The sequence below is a fragment of the Hemitrygon akajei genome, chromosome 1, assembly GCF_048418815.1.
Source record: "Hemitrygon akajei chromosome 1, sHemAka1.3, whole genome shotgun sequence".
Classification (NCBI taxonomy): Eukaryota; Metazoa; Chordata; class Chondrichthyes; order Myliobatiformes; family Dasyatidae; genus Hemitrygon; species Hemitrygon akajei.
In genome coordinates this window covers 16,032,991-16,059,522 of record NC_133124.1, presented here as the reverse complement: position 1 = coordinate 16,059,522, position 26,532 = coordinate 16,032,991, and the positions used below count along the sequence as shown (strand labels likewise).

The window sequence follows — 26,532 nt, the reverse complement described above, 5'->3', positions numbered from 1 at the left end:
AATACAGCACTGTGCAAAAGTCTCCTGCACCCTTTATACAGTATCTATAAAAAAGTATTCACCACCCCCCTTGGAAGTTTTCATGCTTTACAGTGGATTTAATTTGGCTTTTTTTGACACTGAACAATAGAAAAAGATGTATTCGTGTCAAAGTGAAAACAGATCTCTACAATGGGATCTAAATTAATTACCAATATAAAACACAAAATAGTTGATTATACAGGTATTCATCCCTTTTAATAGACACACCCAATCATCAATGGTGTAGCCAACTGGTTTTAGAAGTCACATAATTACTTAAATGGAGATCTGTTTTTGGAGACCTGTGTGTAGTCAAGGTGTTTCAATTGACTGCAGTGAAAATACACATGTATCTGGATGGTCCAACTGCTGGTGAGTCAGTATCCTGGCAAAAACTATACCATGAAGACAAAAAAAAAACACTCCAAGCAACTCTGCGAAAAGTTCATTGAAAAGCACAGGTCAGGAGATGGATACAAGAAAATTTCCAAGTAACTGAATATTCATTGCAATACAGTTAAGTCAGTCACCAAGAAAATGAAAGAACATAGCACAGTTGTAAATCTGTTTAGAGAGGTTGTACTCAAAAACTGAATGACAATGCAAGAAGAGGACTAGTGAGGGAGGTCACCGAGAGACCTACGACAATTCTGGAGGAGTTACAAGCTTCAGTGGCTGAGATGGGAGAGACTGCACATACAACAACTGTTGCCCAGGTGCTTCAGTAGTCACAGCTTTACAGTCACAAAGAGGAAGCCACCGTGAAAAAAAATCACATGAAATCTCAGCTAGAGTTTGCCAGAGGCATTTGGGAGACTAAAGTCAGTAGAAGAAGATTCTATGGTCTGACGAAATCAAGATTTGAGTTTTTTGGCCATCAGACTAAACACTACGTTTAACGTAAGCCAAAGACCACTCCTCATCAAAAACACACCATCCCTACCATGAAGCACGGTGGTGGCTGCATCATGCTGTGGGGATGCTTCACTGCAGCAGGCCCTGGAAGGCTTGTAAAGGTAGAGGGTAAAATGAATGCATCTAAATTCAGGGAAGTCTGTTGGAAAACCTAGCGCAGTCTGCAATGGAACTGTGACTTGGTAGATCTGTTTTCCAGCAAGACAATGACCCCAAGCATAAAGCTAAAGCTACACAGGAATGGCTTAAAAACAACAAAGTTAATGTCCTGGAGTGGCCGTCAAGAGTCCAGACCTCAATCTAATTGAGAATTTGTGGCTGGACTTGAAAAGGGCTGTTCACTCATAATCCCCATGCAATCTGACAGAGCCTGAGCAGTTTTGCAAAGAAGAATGGGGAAAAATTGCAGTGTCCAGATATGCAAAGCTGATACGAGACCCATCCACACAGACTCAAGACTGTAATTGCTGCCAATGTTGCATCTATTAAATCCTGACTTGAAGGGGGTGATTACATGTTCAAACAATTATTTTGCATTTTATATTTGTAATTAATTTAGTTCACTTTTTTAGAGATCTGCTTTCATTTTGACACAAAAGAGTTTTTTCCTGGTGATTACAGAAGAGGTGTTGTTTGCTGTCTTGAGGCAAATTAGCGTGGATAAATCCCCAAAGCCTCACAAGATATTCCCTCAGACCCAGTGGGAAACTAGTCCAGAAATTGCAGGGGCTCTAGAAGAGATATTTAAAACATCTTTAGCCATGAGTGAGGTACCAGAGGATTGGAGGACAGCCAATGTTATTCCGTTGTTTAAGAAAGGCTCTAAGAAAATGCCATGCAAGTATAGGTCAGAGAACCTGAGCATTGGGAAAGTTATGGGATAGTATTCAAAGGGACCAGATATATTAATAACTGGATAAACAGGGACTGAATGGGGATAGTTATTATGGATTTGTACATGGTAGATTGTGTCTAACCAAACTTTGAAGAAGTTACCTGGAAAGTTGATGAAGGTAGGGCACTGGGTGTAATCTACATGAACTTTAGCAAGGCCTTTGATAAGATTCCACATGGGAGGTTGGTCAAGAAGGTTCAGTCACTCAGCATTCGAGAAGAGGTAGTAAATTGGACTAGACATAGGCTTTGCTGGAAAAGCTGGAGAGTGGTAGTACATGGTCACCTCTCTGAGTGGAGGAGGCCTGTGGAGCTCCACAGGGATCGGTGCTGGTTCCATTGTTGCTTGTCTTCTACATCGACGATCTCGATGATAATGTGGTAAACTGGATCAACAAATTTGCAGATGACACCAATATTCGGGGTGTAGTGGACCGAGGAAGAATAACAAAGTTCACGGGGGTATCTGGACCGAATAGAAAAATGGGCTGAAAAATGGCAGATAGAATTTAAAACAGACAAGTGTGAGGTATTGCACTTTGGGAGGACCAACCAGGGTAGGTCTTACACAGTGTTCGGAACGGCACTGAGGAGTGCAGTAGTTTAAAGGATTCTCGGAACACAGATTCATAATTCCTTGAAAGTTTTGTCACAAGTAGAAAAGGTCATAAATAGAGTCTTTGGCACATTGGCATTCGTAAATCAATGCACTGAGTGCAGGAACTAAGATGTTACATTGAAACTGCACAAGATGTTGGTGAGGCCTAATTTTGAGTATTTGGTCACCTACCTACAGATGAGATTTAAGATTGAAACAGTACAGGGAAAATTTACAAGGTCAGGACTAGAAGACCTGAGTTATAGGGAAAGGTTGAATAGGTTAGGACTTTATTTCCTAGAATATAGAAGATAGAGGGGAGATTTGATACAATTATAGAAAATTATGGGAGGTATACATATGGTAACTGCAAACTGGATTATTCCACTGAGGTTGGGAGAGTCTAGAGGTCATGGGTTAATGGTAAAAGGAGAGAAATTTAATGGGAATGTGAGGGGAAATTTCTTCACTCAGAAAGTGGTGAGAGTATGGAAAGAGCTGCCAGCATAATTGGTGGATGCAGAGTCTATATCAACATTTAAGAGAAATTTGGATAGGTACATGGATGGGAGGAGTTGATGGGATTAGGTAGATTAAAGGTTCGGCATGGCCTATATTGGCCAAAGGGTTTGATTCTGTAATGTAATGTTCCATGACTAAGGAACAAACTGTACAGAACAGTTGTAATAATGTGTAAAATAATCATTTTCATGTAGTGCATAAATGTAAATTTATTCATCACATTCACATTTATAATCAAAAGATGTAAAAATCCTAAGGGAGAATGTATTAAGAAAAATATTTCCAAAGCCTAATTTCTCAGCATAGATAGAAGAGCCACCAAATGAATGCATTCAAACGTTAGAATTAAATGTTAAATATTTGACGCCATTGCCCCTATGCAACGTGCGCGTGAGCTCAGAAGCAAGTTATCTTTTACTGTGGGTCGCAGAGAGCCTGTGATATATTGCAATGATACAAACATACTGAACTCTGAGGGAACTTCACAGGAAGATCAACAGCATGCAAAAAGAGGACAGCTGCTCTTTGCTTTGTGAGCCACGTCAGAAGCTTCCCTAGAAATGACAACCTAACTTTGGCCAACCCCTCTGTAAACTAACGTCATGAGTCCCATAGACTTACAACACAGTTAACTTAAGCATCTTGCGTCGCAGAGTAACAGGGCACTGATTTGTATCTGAAAGCAAATTCCAACTCTGACCATTAATAGTGTGTGAAAAAAAACAAGCTGCTTTGCAATGCTCGGAGCAAAATGGCCAAGTCATTCCCAGGCTAATTTTGTGGTCTTCCTAGCAACCAGTAACTGGAATTGATAGCGGTCAGGAATCAAGTTCAATTGTCACTCAATTATACACAAATATTCATCAAAACAGCATTACTCTGGGGTCAAGGTGACACAGTAGCACAATCCACACCAAGTCCAGCTCACTCAGTTTCTCTGCCAACAAGCAGTGGTGGTGCAGCAGTACTTTAAGTTCCTAATCTCAGCCAGGGTCTCTCGAACATATGCGTTGGCCCCATAGAAGCAGCTGTATCCAAGCGCACCACTGTCTTATCAGAGGAGAATCAAGTGTCTGATTGCTCTTATAAAGAGGGAGATGTTTAAATGGTTCTGCCTCATTTTTTCCTTCTTCCCAATCCATTTTGGACATTAACTCTGTTTTGCCAATTTGAAGGATTTGTCTAAAATGAGTAAAAACTGTGAGTTGAAGGAAAAGAATGTGAAGCAACATTTTCCAACCTTCTGCATTCCAACTGCGAACAGTGAAGTTGCCACATGCACAACAGATTTTGGAAGCACATGCAAGGGGAATTAGCAGTAGGCCATCAAGTTGCTCAGCCTGTTTGTTCAGATCTGTACTAGGAATCCATTTCTCAATTATTGCTCAAAACCCTTAAACAAGAAACCATAAACACAAGAGGCTGGAGACCCAGTGTGCACACACAAAATGCTGGAGGAACTCAGCAGGTCAGGCAGCATCTATGGAGGTGAATAAACAGTTGACGTTTTGGGCCTAGACCCAATGTCAGGACTGGAAGGAAGAGGGAAAAAGCTAGAATTAGGAGGTGGAGGAGAGGAAGATGTACAAGCTGGAAGGAGATAGGTGAGGTTGCAAGAGGGGATTTATGATGAAGTGAGAAACTGGGAGGTGATAGGTGGAAAAAGGAAAAGGGCTGAAGAAGAATGAATCTGATAGGAAAGGAGAGTGGACCATGGAGAAAGGAAAGGAGGAGGGGAACCAGAGAGAGGTGATGGGCAGGTAAGGAGAAGAGAAGGGGTGAGAGGGGAGCCAGAATGGGGAATGGAAAAGGAGAGGAGTGGGAGTGAAGAGAAAGCATTTCTCTTGTGAAACCATGTCAGAAGGAACCAGATCAGTTTTGAGATTCTCAGCTTTCCTGTGTGGGCTCTAAAGCCGTATCACATCCTTTTAATTAGACAGCAAGTTCATGTTCAGCCATCGCAAACTTCCTACCTTCTCTGCATGCTGATATTCCAAAAGCTCCCCAACTACCTCATACCACCCTTCCACCACTTTATAGCTGTTGGCACAAACACAATTTCTGATTGTGAAAGATGAATTCTACCTTCCCTGACGATCATTTCCAGCACTCTTTTTTTTAAATTCAGTTTTGATTCCTCACCACTATGATTTCCAATTACAGTTTGCTGGGAAGAACACAAAATTAGCCTGGGAATGACTTGGCTATACATCTTTTTCTTTGGAACGGTTTCTTGGTTTGTGTGTAGTTCCACAGAAGAGCTCACCACTCATTACAATGGCCACTTTCTCACATTAGTTGATTCCTTAAACTGGGTCATAAATTTCAATATACTATACTCCACTGCTGCATCTAGTCAACATCGCAATTTTTTATAAATTAAATACTAATCATTAAGATTAACACAAGAATTTGTTACATGCTTCAAAATCCAAATATTTGTCAAAATCTGATTAAAGCTTTACAGGCATAGAAACAGGAAAATATTTTCAAAATAAACCAACAACCTTCCTTTTCTAACACTTAAAATGTTAATTATTTCTCAGTGACTTCCTAATAGTAGCATTCAGGCATCTTGCAAACAAAATATAATGATAAAATGTAGCTGAATTAAATATAATTTTAAAAAGATGGACTCATAAGATTTGGTTGGACTGGTAACGTAGTGGTTAGTACAGCGCTTTACAGAACCAACAACCCAGGTTCAATCCCTGCCACTGCCTGTAAGGAGTTTGTACATTCTCCACATGACCGCGTGGATTTCCGTCCAGGCACTCTGGTTCCCTCCCACTGTCTAAAGATGCACTGGTTCGTAGGTTAATTGGTAATTGCAAATTGTCCTGTGAATAGGCTAGAGTCAAATCAGGGAATTAAATGGCAGTGCGGCTCAAAGAGCTGACTCCATTCTCAATAAATAGATAAATAAAACTAAAAGGAAATATGCATCAAGGTGCCCAGTTTTCTGCTTCTAAATCAACTTCTGACCCTCCAGACAGTGATAATTTTTCAAACTACTAGTTACAAGCTTAAATCTGCTTTTACGTGACAATACCAAATTGTTTTGCAACAGATAAACTGGTTTATACAAGGTTGTAATGTTGAATAACCAAATATATTTGCTACTATAAGTTTTATTTCTTGAAAATTGTAGCATTAGACAATTTTTTGTCAGAATTCAGTTCAATACATCTGTATAACTATTGTTTGTCAAGAGCATTCTTCCTAAATAGACTAAGGAAAAAATAAGAAAATATGAAAAAGGATTCTTCAGTTCAATGCCACACATTTTTCTCTAAAGCCTGGTTGTCATCCAGTTCCCTGGTCAGGTGAGTGGTTATGTTGTTAGAGTCAACATCAGCTGATTATATGATTGTGTGGACCCTGCTTTGGGCTCTCTGGCTCCTTTGCCTCCAGACAATTTTCAGCTTAGTGTTTTGTGTTATTTTCATGCTCGAATCCTCTCTATGACCTCAGGTCTGTTTCCATCTGCCCTTCCGTTATTTCAATGATGGGTTTCATTCCAAACATACACAGCGTCTTTGTTTTTGAAAGAGGCAAATTAATACTTGCATTAAAGTTTAATTGAAAAACTTTTTAAAAGTTTTTTGAAAAGTTTGAAAAAAATTGAAATTCAAAGTAAAATTTATTAAAGTACATATACAAACCAGAGATTCCTTTTGTCATGGGCATGCTCAATAAATCCAATAACTATAATAGAATCAATGAAAGACCGCATCCAACGGGATGGACAAGCAACCAAAATGCAAGAGACAACTAACTGAGCAAATATTTTTAAAAATAATAAAATAGCAATAAATATCAAGAACGTGAGATGAGGAGCCCTTGTAAGTGAGAACAGTTTAGCAATGGGGGAAGAAAGGTTGATTGAAGTTACCTCCAACACGAGGAAATCTGCAGATGCTGGAAATTCAAACAACACACACAAAATGCTGGTGGGACACAGCAGACCAGGCAGCATCTATAGGAAGAAGTACAGTTGACGTTTCAGGCCAAGACCCTCAGTTAGTCCCGACGAAGGGTCTCGGCCCAAAACGTCAACTGTACTTCTTCCTATAGATGTTGCCTGGCCTGCTGTGTTCCACCAGCATTTTGTGTGTGTTGCTTGAAGTTATCTCCTCTGGCTCAAGAGCCTGATGGTTGAGGGGTAATGACTGTTCCTGAACCTGGTGGTGTGGGTCCTGAGACTCCTGTACCTTCTTCCTGATGGCAGCAGCGAGAAGGTGGAAAGGCTGCCTTCTTGTGAACATGCTCCGTGTAGATGAGCTCAATGGTGGGGCAGGGCTTTACCCATGATGGCCTGGGCCCTATCCACCACTTTTATGCCAATCAAAGATTTTGCTTCCAAACAAAAGAATTTCAGCAACCTAATTTCTACAGTGCCCTTTACATTCAGAAGCAGCAAGGCAATTCAGAGATATCTAAATAGGTGAAGATGAACTATTCAACAGGCAACATTAGGAAAGGTGACCAAAGGCCTGGTCAAAGTATTGCAAGGTAAACAGCGAGAAGTGGTCCTGCTTTTCTTACTTGCACAACTTGGCTTTTTTTTGCATATTGATTATTCAACAGTCTTTGTATAGCTTTTCATTAATTCTGCTGTATTATTTATTTTCCTGTAAATGCCTGCGAGAAACTGAATCCCAAGTTAGTATACGGTAACTATATACACATACTCTGATAATAAATTTATTTTGAACTTTGAAATTTGGTAGCAGACAGAAGAACGGGGCAAGTGCGATCAACATGCACTGGAATCCAGTGATGGCAACTGTGACAGGGAGGGTTATGAAGGCAGTAATTGAAAGATATCATTATGCTTTTATTTTGGGATCTATGGTTCCTAAAGCAGATACCCAGCAGGAGAGATTTAGAGTTCAGTGCAAAGTAAACACAAGTTTGGGAAGGCTACAATTATACATGGACTTCAGAGAAGTAACAGTTGGAGACAGGGTGGTGACAGAAGGGTTGGTTTATGTTTTTTTTTAAAAAAAAACAGGTACTGAAGAAATGAATGGGGAATGAATCATACCAAGACAATAAATATCAAATAGCGACAACGGTGGTTCATGGTTCAAATTAAATTTACTATTAAATTATGGATTTGTTACCATATAACTACCGTATGCTGCGCTGATTTTGTTCAGTTACAGTCAATCAACAAAACACGGCAGCTTACTCTGGATGAATTCCACGATCAATAACTATTAGGATCTTCAGTTTTATAGTACAGTAGCAGTATTTTCAGCGTTCTAATTTATTCTGTATTTCACTTAAATACATAATTATTATTCAGTTTAAAAAGGTAGTTAGTCTTTTTTTTTAAAATACATCTTTAACTATTTCCACAAAGCTTTGGGTAATTGGGGCAGCCACTTGGGCCAAAACGTACTGGTCACGAAGCGTCCCACTGTATTCAGGTTTGAATCACCCAAGTGTGGTTTTCCTGAGAGGAGATGTGAGGCATTGCTGCCTCCACCCTTCATTTCCAGTCCTGACAAAGTGCATCAGTCCAAAAGGTCGACTGCTTGTTCTCCTCTGTAGACGCTGCCCGACCTGCTGCGTTCCTCCAGCACTGTGTGTGTGTTTCTGTGCAAGCAACTGGTATCTTATCCAAGAGGTTTCTGCGTGTTTGTACATTATGATGCTGTGAAGGGGCATGGCTCAAGCTGCCTGGAGGAGATGTGAAGATGAATGGCACAATATGCTTGAACAGGACACAGTTACACTACAACAGCATTACTTGACTAAAATAATATTTTCCATGAGTAAAACTTCAGAAATTATGAAAACAAATGCTTTTTGAGAGGCTTGTTGCTCCCCTTTGTGTTATATCAGTTTCCTGGTTCTCATCTTCAGTATTTTCATTTAAAAATACCATTTGCGGTCTGACAAAGACGTGGATTATGCAATTCAACCACGTCTCCGTCTCCGTCTCTGCCAGTTCCTCTGAAGCAGAACACTGAAAAACACAGATACGTTTCTCAGTGATTATCTACAGCAAAACATTTGGAACATTTTTAAAAGGTCGCTCTGCTGAAGTCAAAACCATTGATAGCAGCTTCCTATCAAAAGAGGCTCCAACTCAGAAGCTTTCAGGGCAGGCACAAAGAAATTACACCGCTCAAAGGGAATGCAAAGAGCCATCGGGGTATTCTTCCAATTTTGGCCTGCTGACTAGTAAATAACACACTCTTATAATTTTCTGTCCATTGCCTTTAATGGAGGAAAAATTGAGATTAAAATATAGACCAAAGGCAAGAGAGAAAAAAAAAATTCACTCACATCAGGAAGAGAAACTACCTCTAATTTTGCAGGAAGTATACGAATTTATCTAAGGAAGGGTATTTGGCAACAATTTTTTAGAACCTACCCAACTCACAGGAGCAGACCACACCACTGAGGCATTATTTGGAAAGTCTTCACTTTGTAATTATGAAGCATGGATTTGGGGGGGGGGGGGTGGTGTGTTAAGAGGGCAAGTTCTACCATAGTTGCGTGACTTAGTAATGGTACAATGAACCAGTGTAAAACAAGACCTGTGATTATACTGCAAAGGATGCAAGGTGTTTTGCTGAACAGAGCAAAGGTTAACTTGTCAATCTCACTGCTTGGAATCTGCATAGCTTGACGCTTATAAGTAGGTGGTGATAACTCCTTCATAAATACAGGTCTAGGGAATGCCATCTGTGTTTCTCCAAGATCAAGATGCAAATTAAATGTTTCTGCATGAGAACACTGACTGGTTTAGGTACCATGTTGGTGTAAGTGGGGAAATGCGCATGGCAAAAGTTGGTATATTGCCAGCCGGATGGCCTGAGAATTAAAATGGTGGTTCTACGGAGAACCATATGGACTGCGGAGAACCGCACCTCTTTGATGGAGCTTCAGGAGATTTGCTCCCCTCCTGGCTTCACTCCCACCTCACGTAAACACAAGAGATTCTGCAGCTTCTGGAGTTCCATAGGAACGTACACAAAATACTGGGGGGTGGGGGGGGGGGGGTTGGTCAGCAAGTCAGGCAACATCCATGGACAGGAATTTCAGGCCGAGACCCTTCATGAAAACTGGAAAGAAGCCAGAATGTCCTAATTCTGCTCCTATGTCTTATGGTCTAATACGAAGGTGGGAGGAGGGGAATGAACAGAAGCTGGAAGGTGATGGGTGAAAGTGGGTGAGGGGAAAGACGGGTGGGTGGGGAGAAGGGGTGAAGTGAGAAGCTGGGAAGTTATCGGTGGAATAAGTCATGGGCTATAGAAGGAATCTGAGAAGACAGCGGACCATGTGAGAAAGGGAAGGATGGAGGTTCTCCAGAGGGAGAGAATGGGCAGATGAAGAGAAGAAAAAGGGGAAAGAGGAGAGCCAGAATGGGGAACTGAAAAAGAGAGAAAGGGAAGGGGGATGAGAAATTACTGGAATTTAGAGAAATGTTGGAGGCTACCCAAATGGGATATAAGGCGTTGCTCCTCCAATCTGAGAGCGGCCTCATCATGGCTACAGAGGAGGCCACATGGTCCAACATCTGAATTTGAAGTTGAATTAAAATGGGTGGCCACGAGGAAATACCGCCTGTTGCGGCAGATGAAACTGTCTACGCAGTCTACCTTCCCATCCCCCCGCCTTCTTATTTTGGCTTATTTTCCAATCTTGAAGGGTCTCAGCCCAAAATATCAAATGCTCATTCCTTTCCGTAGATGCTGCCTAACCTGCGGAGTCCCACGGGTATTTTGTATGCCGCTCTATTCTGAGCTCTGCTCAGGTGATTCTGTCTCAGGCCATAATCCCTGCACTGGAGGCCACCCGGTAGGCAGGGGATCTTATCTGCCCCTGCAAAGAGCATAACGACCCCTTCAGACTGGGCATTACATGCCACTATTGTGTCAATCCCTTACCAATTCGATAGCTGGCAGACATTAGACTTGTAATGGTTTAGGAGAACATTCAAAAATGGGTCCTTCACAGCCAAATACGCAGGCTGAGGATGGTCCGAATTTTTTTGAATAAACTACTTTAGCTCAAGACAGGACTTTGCCAGAAAACTGGTGAATTCAAAGCACATGTTCTAAAAAGGGAGCACAAAGACACATCTGAAGAACTGACCAAGGATTGGAAAATAAACTTTCAAGTTTCAGATACTGGAACTTTACTGACACATGCCCACTGTTTGAAGTCTCCGCTCCCCAAATGAGCCAGTTCCCAATTCAGAAAACTGAGACAGCTTTCCCAGACAATTCCATGTGGTCTCTGACATAGTAACTGGGTGGGTTGCACAAGTCCTGCCCACAAAAACCCTTCTGGAAACTTCTGAAGCCATCAAAGCCTACCTCTGGGTCAGCTGCCTGTCAAAGAATTTTAAAGATTTTCCAATTTCCGTGAGGCTCTTGAAGCAAAGGGGATAAATTTACTGAGTATGCCCACAAGAAAACGAATCTCAGGAGTGTATATTGTGTCATATATGTACATTGATAATAAAATTGACTTTGAACTTTAAGACAGAAACATGCATAAACTATTTAAATTAAAACCTTTTTCATAAACAAACATAACCAACTCCATACCAAGAGGACAATAAGACACAGGAGCAGAATTAGGCCCTTCAGCCCATCCAGTCTGTTTTGTCATTCTATCATGGCTGATTTATTATCCCAAACAATCCTGTTCTCTTGCCTTCTCTCTGTGATCTTTGACACCCTTACTAATCAAAAACCTATCAATCTACACTTTGAATATATCCAAAGACTTGGCTTCCACAGCTGTCCCTGGCAACGAATTCCACAGATTCCCTTTGGCTGAAGAAATTCTTCCTCATCCCTGTTCCAAAGGAATGTCCTTGTACTCTGAGCCTATGCCCCCTTGTCCTAGGATCCCCGACTATAGGAAACACTATCCATTGTTGACTTAATTTAGACTAAAGTCAAAGTAAATTTATTATCAAAGTGCTTTTATGTTACCGTATAGGATCCTGAAATTCATTTTCTCGTAGGCATTTACAGGAAAATAAATGCAATATCATTTATGAAAAACTATTTACATCAAACTCAATGAAAAAGCAAAGAAACTGCATAAAGTTAAATGCAGACCACAGAATTGGACAGAAGATGTATATAAAAAACAAAAGAGTGGCTAAAAGATTGACATGGAAGATTAACAGTCAAGACAAGGCTAGCTACATACAACACTAATAAAGTTCAAAATAAATTTATTAACCAAGTACATGTATGTCACATAGACAGCCCTGAGATTCATTTTCTTGCTGGCATTCTCAATAAATTTTTAATAGAATAATAATCATAATGGAATCAATGAAAGACTTCAGCATCTTGGGCATTCAACCAGTGTGCAAAAGACAACAAACTGTGCAAATCAAAAGAAATAATAATAAATAAATAGGCAGTAAATGACGAGAACATAAAATGAAGTTCGGATGAAAGGCAAGTACATCAAAAGATTTTTTTATAACATTAAAAGTGGGCATAACCTCTATGGAAAGAAAATCTGTGAGATTAATAATGGAAATGGGAGATCAGAAATGAATTAAACTACAGGAAAGAAGGATGAAAAGTCAGAGTAGGAAGGTGGGGCGGGGGGAGGAAGCAGCACAAGGTGGTATGCAATATGTGAAACCTGAGAGGGGGAGGGGAGAAATAAAGAGCTGGGAAGCAGGGGAGGAGCACCAGAAGGAGATAAGGTGAGAGAGGGAAATGGGAATGGGGAATGGTGAAGGAGAAGGGGGGAGCAATTTCCGAAGTTCGAGAAATCAATGTTCATGCTATCAGGTTAGAGGCTACCCAGATGGAATACAAGGTGTTGTTCCACCAACCTGAGCATGGTGTTATCGTGATGGGAGAGATGGCCATGGACTGACGTGTTGGAATGGGAATGTAGAATAGAAATGGACGGCCATTGGGAGATCCTGCTTTTTCTGGTGGATGGACCGTAGGTGCTTGACGAAGCGGTCTCCCAATATACGTCAGACATGTCATGGGTGATGGGTATTCTTAATGATGGATGCCACCTTTTTTGAGGCACTGCTCCTTGAAGATGTCCTGGATACGAGTCACACAAGATCATGAGGGGCATAGACAAGATGAAAGTACATAACCTTTCAAAGAGGGCTGCAAGGGAATGGATTTAAGATCAGAGGCAAGAGACTTTAATGCAGGGGTTCCCAGCCTTCTTAATGCCATGGACCTCTAACATTAACTGAGGGGTCCATGGACCGCAGGGTGGGAACTCCTGTATTAAAGGAACACCAGGAAGAATGTTACAGATATGCAAAGGGTGGTGCGTATTTGGAATTAGCTGCCAAATAATGGTTGAGTAGGGCACTTGAGCCACATTTAAAAGCTATCTAGATCGCTACGTGGATAGAAGAGATTTGGAAGACTATGGCCAAACACAGCCAGATGGGACGAGCTCACAGGGCAACATAGCGATCAAACTGGGAGCTGAAGGGCTTTAAGACTCAATGAAATGGAAAATTTAGTTAACATTTTTTGTCATAGGGAAAATACGAGAAGCAGTCATTAAAGATGTTGTGGCTCCCCACTTTGAAAATACAAGGTAGTCAAGCAAAGTCAATGTGGTTTTACATAAAAGGGAAATCTGTTTGACCAATTTATCAGAATTCTGTGAGAAGTTCTTTGTACGATGAATAAAGGGGAACCAGTGAATGTTCTATACTTAGATTTCCAGCAGACAGTTGATAGGCTGCCACATTAAAGGTTATTGTGGAAAATTAAAAAAAAGTATAGTGTAGGAGGTCACATATTTACATGGAGAGAAGATTGGCAGACTATACAGTGTGGGCATAAATAGATCCTTTTTTCTGGTTAACAGAATTTGCAGTATTTCCTCAGAAATCAATGCTTTAGACACAACTTTTAACAATTTATAGAATTACTTGAATGAAGGTATCAAAATTGTTTATTAATTTTTCTTTAATTGGGTTTCTTTGGATTTCTTGCTTTGTGGCTACCTGTAAGCAAAAAAAATCTCAAAGTCCTATCATTTATACATTCTTTGATAATAAATGTGCCTTGAACTTTGAAGTTACGATTGCTGACTTTGATGAGGACACAGAGGAAGTTATGAATGGTACAGAACAAATGGTACAGGATATTTTTTCCCCGAAGTACAAGTTATGAGGAAAGAAAAAGTCCACGTTTGTAAAATTATCTAAAAGATGAGACATCACAGAGCTCTAAGATGCACAGGGATCTGGGGTTCCTGGTGTAGGACTTGTAAAAAGCATTTATTTTCAGCTATAGTAAATAATTAGGGAAGGTAACAGACCAATATTGGTTGAAAACATTTGCCAAGATTGGTGCATATTTGGAATTAGCTAGCAAATAATTTTAATACCAAAGGCAGGCACTTCAGCAACATTTAAAAGCCATCAATATCACTACGCAGATAGGAGAGGTCTAGAAAGCTTTGGCCAAATATGATCTGATGGGACTAGCTTGCAGGGCAATACATGGACAAACTGGGCCAGACAGCCTGTTTCCAGGCTTTAAGACTATAAGCAGGAAACTACAGAGCATTTTGTCAGAGTCTTTGAGCAGTAGAGTGCAGAAACAAGCCCTTTATCCCATCTAGTCCCGTCAACTTGCACCTGGACCTCTGCACCCCTCCCATTCGCATACCTATCCAACTTTCTCTTGTACCCACAATCCACTGCCTCCACTAGCAACTCGCTCCACACTCTCACCACCTTAAGTGAAGTTCCTCCCTTTAAACTTTTCACCCTTCACCCACAACCTCTAGTTCTAGTCTCATCCCACTTTGACTATACCCCTCATAATTTTGAAAACCCATATCACAACTCTGCTCACTCTCCTATGCTCCAGGGAATAAAGTGCTAATCTATTCAGCCTTTCCTCATTAATTCACACCCTCAATTCCTGGCAACATTCTTGTAGATTTTCTTTGCACTCTTTCAATCTTACTGATATCTTTCCTGTTGGTAGGTTACCAGAAGTGCATACAATGAAGAGAAAGTCAGTGAAGAGAAACTCAGCCGAAAAGGAAAGGCTGTGCTTCAGTTATATAGGGCATCGGTGAAACCACATCTGGAGTACTATATCCAGTTTTGGTATCACTGTTTAAGGAAGAATATAGATGTTTTAAACTTGCTCACAGGAAGTTTTACCAGACCAGTACCTGAATAAACAGCTTGCCTTAACAGGCAAAACCGATCATCACTGGAATTTGAAGAGCAAGTGGGGTACCATTGAAATGCAAGGCACTGCAAATATCCCCTTGTGGGTGAAACGTGGAACTCAGAATTAGCTGTCCATTTAAGATAACATGAGATGACTGATATTGAATATATTTTGAACAAAGTACGTATGTGTCTCCATATACAACCTTGAGATTCATTTTCTAGCAGGAATACTCAAATAATATTTTTCTCTCTAAAGAGTAACAAGTCTTTGGAACACTTTCTCAAAAGATACTATAGAAAACATATAATATTACAACACAGTACAGGCCCTTAGTCCTTCAGCCCACAATGTTGTGCAGATCTTTTGACCTATTCCAAGATCAATCTAAACCCTTCCTTCCTACATAACCCTCCATTTTTCTTTCATCCATATGTCTCTCTAAGAGGTTCTTAAGTGCCCCTGATGTATCTCCCTCTACCATCATCCCTGGCAGCACATTCCACACACTTACTGCATCATCATTAGGCATGCTCTCTAATCCAGCCAGTATCCTAGTAAATCTCCCCTGCACCCTCTTTGATGCTTCCATTTGCAGACTTACAAATGTTTAGTTTTACTCTCTAAAGTGCAGTGGAAGGGGAACCTTTGAATATTTTTAGGCAAAGCTGGAAAGATTCTAGACAAGAGCAGGAGATGAAAGGTTATCTGGAGGCAGGAATATGAAGATTGAGACACAGTCAGATCAGCTCTGATTTTATAAACTGGTGAAGCTGACTCAAGGAGTAGAATGGCCTCCCCCCCCCCCCCCCCCCCCCCCCACTGTGGCTACCCTAATGAATCACAAGCCATCAGCAAAGTTTATTCTCCAATTGCAGCACATAAAAGCATGGTTGGGTTGAATTGTTCTCCAACCTAGGCAACTTACTCGCAAATGTCTCGTCACCAATTGAGGAGACATTGTCCAAATTATTTCCACATAAAAGCAAGTTAGATCACGCTAGCAAAGCGTGTTCCAGGTCAGTGAGTATCCTTCAGGAAATTGCCCAGTCATTTCCAGGCCTTCTCCAAAGACCTAGTTCATGTTAGCCCCGCATCATATGCAAACCTGATCAATGTACAAAACGGTAATTTTAATTATTAACAACATAATATGGATCAAGAACCTATTACAAACGTTTGCACTTTTCATGAGTAGACATTGCTTTACTAGAAGCACATTTTACTACCTTTGTTCATGATTTAAAGGGATACTGTGCTGACATTGAAAGTCTCAACATTCAGAGATAACTGTAGGCTGATCAGTCACCTCCCAAGCCCTCTGAATGTGCTGCAACAAATTCTGTATGGGAATGAAATGGTTAATGTATGAGGAGCAATTGATACCCCTGGGCCTGTAATCACTGGAATTCAGGAGAATAGGGCGGAGCTCATTGAAACCTACTAAATATTGAAAGGCCTAGATAAAGTGGATGTGGAGAGAATATTTCCAATAGTGACAGAGTCACTATTGAAAGATGTCCCTTTACAACAGAAATAAGGAGGAATTTCTTCAGCCAGAGGATGGTGAATCTGTGGAATTAACAGGCAGCTGTGGAAGCCAAGTTATCGGGTATACTGTATTTAAAAAGGAGGATGATAGGTTGTTGATTTATTAGGATATCAAAAATAATGAGAAGGAAGTAGGAGAATGGGATTGAGATGGATAATAAATCAGATGTTACAAAATGACAGAGTATACCTGATGGGCTGAATGGCCTAATTCTGCCCCAATGTTTTATGGTCTTTATCCGGTCAAGAGCAGTTAAGATTTTCCCTCAACAGATGCCTTGTGGTGAGGGTGCTGTCAGTATGCTATGGCAACACAGGGTAGGAGGCACAGGGAAAGCCTCCTCAGAAGAGCCACATCCCCAGAGACACCACACCCTGCCTGCATCCTGACACGTTCACAAGACCCCCACTGAGATGAGTGACATTAACCTTAACCTTGTGCCTGGAGTGCTCTCTCCTTCGAGGCCAAGTTCAATGCATTTTCAACTTCCTCACAGGAGTTTTCCCAAGGGGAGGACAGAGAAGAGTTTTGCCATGTCACACAGCTCGCTGCTTGCTGCAACATCGCACACGTCACCCAGATACATGACTCACAGAGGGACGACATACACTCCGCTCTCAGTGAGGGAGCCTTCACACAAATCATAGTTCAAAGATCTTCTCTCCTTGAAGGTCAGGACTGATGTTTCTCCAAATGCACAACAAACTCTGCTATCCAAATGTGAGAGATCAGACCCTCTACGCCTCCGTCTGTCTCTCTTCTCTATCGATCACAAGTTCAAGTTCAGTTTATTGTCATTCAACCATACACATGCATGCCACCAAACTAAACAGCTTTCCTCCAGACTAAGATGCACACCAGAGTACCTATAACCCACACACAACACAAACGAATATAGTCACAAAAAAATTGACAAACAATAAGATGCATTTATGACACAAGTTAAACTGTAAATAGTATAGTTCTACTGGCACTTCATACATTATGTTACTGGGGTGATGGCCAAGTCACTATGTGTTTAGAAACATAGAAAACCTACAGCACAATACAGGCCCTTTGGCCCACAAAGTTGTGCCGAACATGTCCCAACCTTAGAAATTACTAGGCTTACCTACAGCCCTCTATTTTACTAAGCTCCATGTACCTATCCAAAAGCCTCTTAAAAGACCCCATCGTATCCCCCTCCACCACCATTGCCAGCAGCCCATTCCATGCACTCACTACTCTCTGAGTAAAAAACTTACCCCTGACATCTCCTCTGTACCTACTCCCCAGCACCTTAATCCTGTGTCCTCTTGTGGCAACCATTTCAGCCCTGGGAAAAAGACTCTGACTATCCACACGATCAATGCCTCTCATCATCTTATACACCTCTATCAGGTCACCTCTCATCCTCCGTCGCTCCAAGGAGAAAAGGCCAAGTTCGTTCAACCTATTCTCGTAAGGCATACTTCCCAATCCAAGCAACATCCTTGTAAATCTCCTCTGCACCCTTTCTATAGTTCCCACATCCTTCCTGTAGTGCTTGTTGCTGTCTGGGAGAGTACATCTAAAGAATGGTGAACAAGGAGCCAGAATGGGCAACAGCAGTCAAAGAGCCTCCAGGAATAAATACAGAAATGGTTTATAGAAGTTTAAACTCTAATGAAATCGATCTTCAAATCCAGGGGTTCCCAACCTTTTTTATGCCATGGACCAATGTCATTACACAAGGGGTCTGTGGAGCCCAGGGTTGGGATTCCCTGGTCTAGTTTATACCTCTTGCTATCAAGAGCTTAAATATTGACATGTATACATTTTAAATCACTTTAGAAAGTGAAAAAATTAAAAGTCATTGTGGCTAGATTTCAAACTCAGATTCCCAGATTAGCCACATACAACTTGTGGTACAAATTCAAACTGACTGTACTTTCCTTCCTCTTGTCAGGTACCTAATAGGGGATGATTCCACACCACGGGTTTTCCCACTGAATTGTTTCTGCTTTACTTCCATATATGTTTAGTTTTTACTCTGTGTGTTATACTAATCGGCACAAACAGGCCTGTGGAGTATTCATTCAAGCATCTTTGCAATGTGCAGAAGAGATTGTTTCCCTGTTATTAGACTATACACTCAGTGCCCATTTTATTAGGAACCTCCTTCACTGCTGTTAAGTTCATTAATCACAGTTGAGAGTGTGGTAAAGGAAGCTGCAATCAACTCAGCAGCAAAGTTTCCTCTTCTTAACTGCTACCGAGTGAATGCTGATGGACAGAATACACCCTGTGCCTCCTGTACCTAATAAAGTGGCCAGTGAGTGCAAGTTTGTGGTCTTTCTGCTGCTATCGCCCAATCACTTCAAGGCTCGACGTGTTGTGCATTCAGAGATGATCTCCTGCACACCACTGTTGTAAAGTGTGGATATTGGAGTTATTGTCACCTTCCTGTCAGCATGAACCAGTCTGGCCATTCTTCTCTTACTGGCAAGGCCTATGCTTTCCACACCAATCTCTGTAAATTCTGGAGATGTGCATGAAAATCACAGTAGATCAGCAGTTTCTGAGATACCCAAACCACCCCAATCCTATTTTACGTTTGGCTGCGGAGTGTCTTTCCATGCGCTGGTACAGCAGCTCACATCAGTGGACGAACAGGCTATGGGAGGATTAAGTTAAGACTGAGAGAAGTCACAATCAGATGTATTTTTGCCCACCAAAGTTTATCCCAAAGGTGTTCTTGGGGAACAAGAACACAGTCAATGCAAAAGCATGAGAATACAGAAGCACACAAACTCAGCAGATGACACAGTAATCTTTGGAGGGACATAAACAGTCAATGTTTCTGGCTGGGACCCTTCACCCGGACTGGGAAGGAAGGGGATAGAAGCCAGAATAGGAAGGCTGGAGGAGGGGAAGGAGTATAAACCATCAGGTGGAATCAGGTGACGGGGAGAGTGGGTGGGTACTGGAAATGAGGGGAAGGTGAAGTAAGAAGCTGGGAGGTGATAGGTGGAAGAATTTGAAGACTGAAGGAGGATTCCAGTAGAACAGAGTGGGTCGTCGGTGAAAAAGGGAAGGAGGAAGGGCACTAAGGTGAACAGAAGGGAAGGGTTTAGAGTGAAGCAAGAGTGGGGAATGGAAAGAGGGAGAAATTACCAGAAGTTAGAGAAATCAATGATCATGCATCAGGTTGGAGGCTACAGAGACAGAATAGGAAATGTTGCTCCTCCAAGCTGAGAGTGGCATTACCGGAAGCCGTGGATCAACATGTCAGAATTTCAATGGGTAGAGCAGTAGAATTAAAGTGGATTGCCACTGGGAAACCCTACCTGTTGTGGGAAATGGAGCAAAGGTGCTCACTCGATGTTCCCTGAACATCTTCCTTGATTCGGTAAGATCATAACTGATCATTCACAGTGGCACTAATTTCCTGTACAAATGAGATATCCTGTGATTCCCTCGATATCTGAAGACCCAAGTACTACAACCCTGAATACACTCAGTGACCAAGTCTCTGGGACCATCTGGAGAAGAAAATTCACTGCCTACTGGATGAAGCATCTTCCCTACACCGCCCATACCTAGAGACTATGACCTCTGGTTCGGGGCACTCCACAGCCAGAGAAAACATCACTTCCACATCTACAAAACTCACTTTCTTTTTAAAATACATCACTTGCATTAACAAAGTACTAGAATGCTTAGCAGTTTTCAGTACTTTAACTTGGTGTCTGTAGTGTCAGTCACTGTTTGGAGATATTGCTGGAGATGTGAACCTTAAGCTAGCTTGTTGACAAGGAGAATTGCTCCAGCAGACAGTCATTCAGGATAAGGTTTATGACCGCTGACACATGCCATGAAACTTGCTGTTTTGTGCAATAGTACAGTGAAAGATAAAATATATAGTGTAAAAGAGGAAGAGAGTAATAGAAAAGTACAGTACAGTCCATCTACTCCATGCTGAACCATTTAAATTGCCTACACACATTGATCTGCACTGGGACCATAGCCCTCGGTATCCCTACTATCCATGTCCCTATCCAAATTTCTCTTAAACTGCAAAATCGAGCTCGTATGCACCACGTGCGCTAGCAGCTCATTCCACACTCTCATGACCCTCGAAGTGAAGTAGTTTCCCCTCAGGTTCCCCTTAAACCTTTTACCTTTCACCCTTAACAAATGACATTCAGTTGTAGATAATGAGGATGCATTCATAGACCATTCGGAAATCTGATGGCGGAGGGAAATAAGTTCCCAAAATATTGAGTCTGTTCCTAGAACATTGAGTGTGGGCCTTCAGGCTCCTCTACCGCCTCCCCCAATGCTAGTAATTAAAAGGGCCATGGTCTTAGATGTGAGTGGTTTTAAAGATGGATGCTTCTTCCTTGAGGCACTGCCTCTTGAAGATGTTCTCAATGGCGAAGAGGCTTATGCCCGAGATGAAGGTGGCTACATCTATAACCTTTCGGGGGCAGTCTCAGATTGCGCCTACTAACTTGGCAAAAGAAGCCACTGCCCTCATATGTACCATACCACCCAAGAACATTCACTGTAATTCTTCATAACGTAAACAATCCTTTTAAAGAAATCTTTTGCCACAACTGAGGAAAATCCAGAAATCCCACAAAAAGTTTTGAAGAGTTATTTCCAAAGTCAACAATGTGGAAAGATGACTCCATCAGTGAGCCATTGCACCACATCTAGCATTTCTCACAATCTTTCATTAAGGACCCTCACCATCCGAGATGTGTCATCTTCTCATTACTACCATTGGCGAGGAGGTCCAGGAGCCTGAGGACCCAAACATGTCTTACGAACAGCTTCTTCTCCTCTGAATGGCATGTGAGCACACTAGCTCACAACCTCACTTCTCAGTTCATCCCCCCCTCCCTCCCTCCACTCTTCTTATTCTGGCTTCTTCCAAACCCGATGAAGGGTGTCGGCCTGAAACATCGACCGTGTATTCCTCTCCATAGAGGCTGCCTGACCTGCTGAGTTCCTGCTGCATTTTGTCTGAGCTGTTCTGAAAAAAATACTCTAAAATAAGATAAAATTAATAGTGCAAAAGCAGAGTAACGTACCTTAAATGCTAAAAAGGTGTCAAGAATACATAGCGGGTTGGGTAGCAAAATGGAGAGATAAAAACAACCAAAATGTTCTGATGGTCTAAATTTGCAAGTCAGCAACATTTCATCAGAACCTAATTATGTCAAGCTCCTGGACAGGTTTTCCAACCTGGGTCAATGGGCCCCTCATTTAATGGTAGGGTTCCATAGCAATAAAAAAGATTGGGTACGTCTGCATTGTTTTTCTGCTGATGAAACAAATTTCAAAGTAAATTTATTATCAAAGTATGTACACATCACCATTGACTACCCCAAGATTCATTTCTGTCATTAAGGACCTTTATCACCCTGAACATGCCCTGTTCTCATTGCTAACGTCAGGAAGGAGATACAAAAGCCTGAGGATACACACTCAATAATTCAGGAACAACTTCTTCCCCTCTGCCATCCGATTTCTGAATGAACATTGAACCCATGAACTCTACCTCACTATTTTCCCCTCTCTTTACACTAATTCAACTTAACTTAAAATATATACATTTACAGTAACTTTGTTTTTAATCTATTGCAATGTACTGCTGCATAACAACACATTTCACGCCAGATATGTCAAAACTGATTCTGACTCACATCAGACCAATTCTACCATTCCCTTCATGCCCAGGGAAGCAGTTGAGGCTTCTTCACTAAATATATTTAAGATACAGTTAGATAGATTTTTACATAGTAGGGGAATTAAGGGTTATGGGGAAAAGGCAGGTTGATGGAGCTGAGTTTACAGACACATCAGCCACGATCTTATTGAATGGTGGGGCAGGCTCGATGGGCCAGATGGCCTACTCCTGTTCCTATTTCTTATGTTCTTCCCCTCCCTCACCTTACCTTTCTTCCTCTTTAACTCCACAACTTGTTCACTTGCAGTGTTCCTCCATTCCCTTTAGATTTACCGAGTGGTTTTACAGTAGCCCTCAGCTTCTTTGTACGTTTTACGGTTGTGGAAGGAAAGCAAAGCGCCCAGGGCAGACTCGCCATGGGCAGAATGCACAAGCTCCACAAAGACTACGCCCATGGTCAGGACAGAACTTTGAACCTGGGTCTCAGGAGCAGTGAGTCAATGGAGTTAATTGGTGCTTATTCATTTTCGCCGTTATGATTTGGAATTTGTTGTGAATGCAGAATCTGTTTTATGCTGTATCTGACGTATGCCGTGAAATGTGTTGGCTTGTGGAAGCTGCACAATGCAATACATTAAAAAATCACTAGCACCAACACACGAGATTCTGCAGATGCCGGAAATCTTGAGCAACACACACGAACACAAAATGATGGAGGAACTCAACAAGACAGGTAGCATCTATGGAGAGGAATAAACTGCAGATGTTTCGGGTTGAGGACTGTTATCATTCCTGATGAAGGGTCTCGGCCCAAAACTTGGAATGCTCATTCCCCTCCATGGAGACTGACAGCTGGAATCGACGTTTCAAAAATTGGGAGAGTACAAGGCAAAAATGTTAGCAACGTATAAAGGACAGGCCAAGGACAAGCTGGGACATCCCTGTCAGCTATTAGGTGACCTGCTGATCCTCAGCAGCCCAGCTCAGACAGCAGAAATGGCACCTTTGGTGAGGTAGTTGATTGCTCTGGCACCTTTCCAAGCTACAAGACAGGAAGAGAAAACGAGGGAAGAAATAAAACTCAGTAATTAGTACTGTTGCCTCTCAGAAAGACTGAAAAACGGAAATAGACCGCTGTTTACTTAATCAGAAGTGTTGAATCATCAATTAATTAGATTTTTGTTCTCTCTCAAAACCAAATCGCATGTCCAAATCAAACCCCACTCCTCTACAAATTGCACTTGGTACAATTTTGAGAACTGTTAGTCCTTTGGTTTACAGATACTTAGCAATTTTTTCCTACAAGTAAAACTGTTTTTTTTTGGTCGAATCCTGACAAGAACTCTGCTGCAATTACCATACAGATTCATGCACAAAGCCTTGACCCATACTGTGGCACCTCAGTCAAGAGTGCCTCGATTTACAATACTTCTTCCAACAGGAGTAACCATAGCAACTCCAGCTAACTCTTCTTTCAAACTATTGCAGTACTTCTCTCCCACGGTTTGAGCTGGTTGCAAAGCAACATACTCCGAAAACCTTTTGTGAGCCAATGGTCACACTGATAATCTGGTAATAGGAAATAATCTAAGGCTATTGCACACATTCCAGGGCAACAGAGTGCTTTTTACTTGACCTTTCATTTATACTTTCCAAAGGCAGTCTTCCAAAGAAAGCATTGGAGAGAACAAAAAGAAGAAATTCTTCAATATGCTTTTGGAGTATTTATACAGCTACCTGTTCATTGTCAGCAGGGACAAAACTAGACTGAACATGTAAGGTTGCCTAATAATTTGCAGCAAAAACTCCAATCTTTTTTTGATTTTCAAAACAAAAACTGATTAATTTTCAACTAGAACTCCTTCACAATTCTGCCTCTTTATAAACCAAATACAAAGGTAGGTATATGGAGGACTATAGTCCTGGTGAAAGTCAATGGGGGTAGGCAGTTTAAATGGTTCAGCACAGACTAGATGGGCTGAAGGGCCTGCTTCTGTGCTATACTCTCCTATGACTCTAATGTTTTTGTCCATTAGTCAGAAGGCTTTAGTCAAGCACTTTAGTCAGAGGGTGGTAAATCTGTGGAATTTGTTGTCACGAGTGGTTGTGGAGGCCAAGTCATTTAAGGCAGAGATAGATGGGTTCTTGATTAGCTAGGGCATCAAAAGGTATGGGGAGAAGGCAGGGGAATGGGGATGACCAGAAGAATTGGATCAGTCCATTATTGAATGGCAGAGCAGACTCGATGGGCTGAATGGCCTACTTCTGCCCCTATATCTTATGGTCCTCGATTCAATAGCATAAAACTACTTCAACATTGCTTTCTTGAGTGATGCGTCAACTTAACATGGAGTTTGAGTCAACTCTGAAAACCTGAACATAATCGAAGTGTTTATTAACACTTATATTCTGGATTATAGCCAGAACATTAACATATGGAATTAAATCCTTCTATTTCTTCATAATCAAGAGCTACATTTTGAGAAGTGAACATAAGACAGGACCTTCAGCCCAGGAGGACAGACCATAAGACATTCAAAAATTATGATTTTTCTTAATGCACAACCTTGAGATTTGTTTGCTCACAGGTAGCCACAAAGTAAGAAACCCGGAAGTACACAATTAAAGGAATAAAAGAATAAGAATAAAATTAAAAGACCAACACTTGATGAGCGAGATAAAGAAATAAAAGATTGAAGAGAACAATAACATCGTCCTGAACTAAAATTGAGTCCTCAGACCTGAAGCCCTTAGCAGCCCGGAGTAGGCCCAAAGCCTTGCTTATCAGTTCATCATATTAGCAGGCATGGAGCACAGCAGCTAGGCTGAATTCATGGCTTCTGCGCCATGGAGATGACTGTTGCAGAGAGTGAGTGAAATCTGTTTTGTCCCAACCAACATTCCTGTCTTTTCAGTCTACCTGGGCTGGCATTTAAATTGACCCAACAACGGAACAGCAAAAGGCACCCTGGAGAGAGAAGAAGTGAAGATCGCAGAAAGCGAGCAAAGTCGGCTCTTGCCTCGATCTGGGTCCATATTTAAATCCTCTAAACAGCATATCACATCTTGCACTAGGGCCCGGCTGCTATAAAAAGCTCCAGCCTAGACCATGTTGCCTACTGACTCACTCTGTGCCCAGATATTGTCGCCCAGCCTGAAGCCACTCTCTAAGCTCTTGATCGCTCTGGGAACCAAGCTGACCTGAAACTTGCACCTGGGTCAGTTAAACAAGCATCTGAACTTCTCCGCCCAGGCCCCGACTTCTCCTTTCAGTGCCCAGAGCAATCCAACCTCGTACTCAGGCCAGCTGTACAGGCATCAGAACTCCATTTACAACACACCATCTCAGATTGTCCACCGATCGCCTCACCATCGCCCGTCCTTTCACTGTTTGCGGTGATAACTTAAAACTATTTACCACGGCAAAGGTATTTTTAGTGATGTTATTAGACAATTTGATCTATCGAGTCCGCTCTGCCATTCCATCATAGCTGATTTATTATCTTTCTCAACCCTATCCTCCTGCCTTTTTCCTGTAATCTCTGACACATTTACTAAAATCAAGAAACTATCAATCTCCACTTTAAAAATACCCAATGACTTGACCCCAGGAGGAGGAACTGATAGTAGCTGAGGTGAATTCTTCCCCACAAAAATCATAGGGTGATAGAATAGAGGTTAACACAGTGCTTTACAGTACCAGCTGCCTGTAAGGAGTTTGTACGTTCTCCCAGTGACCACATGGGTTTCCTCTGAGTGCCCAAGTTTCCTCCCACAGTCCAAAGACATACCGGTTGGTAGGTTAATTGGTTATTGTACATTGTCCCGTGATTAGGCTGGAATTTAATCAGGGAATTACTGGGCGGTCTGGCTTAAAGAGCCAGAAGGCCTATTCTGCCCTGTATCTTAATGAATAAATATTAAGAAGCTATCAACACCGCTTTAAATATACCCAATGACTTGGCCTCCACAGTCGCCTGTGGCGATGAATTCACATTGTTGCTGCCCCTTTTGCTTCCAAGCTCAGTCTTTAAAACACAACTTGAAAAATAAATACATTAAAGTTGCAGGAAATGCAAAACATGCTTCCATCATCAGGGACAAAATCCCAAAGATGGGATTTTCCTCGGCTTTTCCAGCAGTTCTGCCATACAGAAGTCCGCAAGCTGCTGTGGTTATTTCCCAG

General features: G+C 41.6%; 1 protein-coding gene across 7 annotated transcripts in view; it reads right to left on the bottom strand.

Annotated features, from left to right (window-relative positions):
• trps1 (trichorhinophalangeal syndrome I) overlaps positions 1-26,532 on the bottom strand; it is a 281,341-nt gene that overhangs the window by 125,032 nt on the left and 129,777 nt on the right. The gene's annotated exons all lie outside the window — the stretch shown is intronic.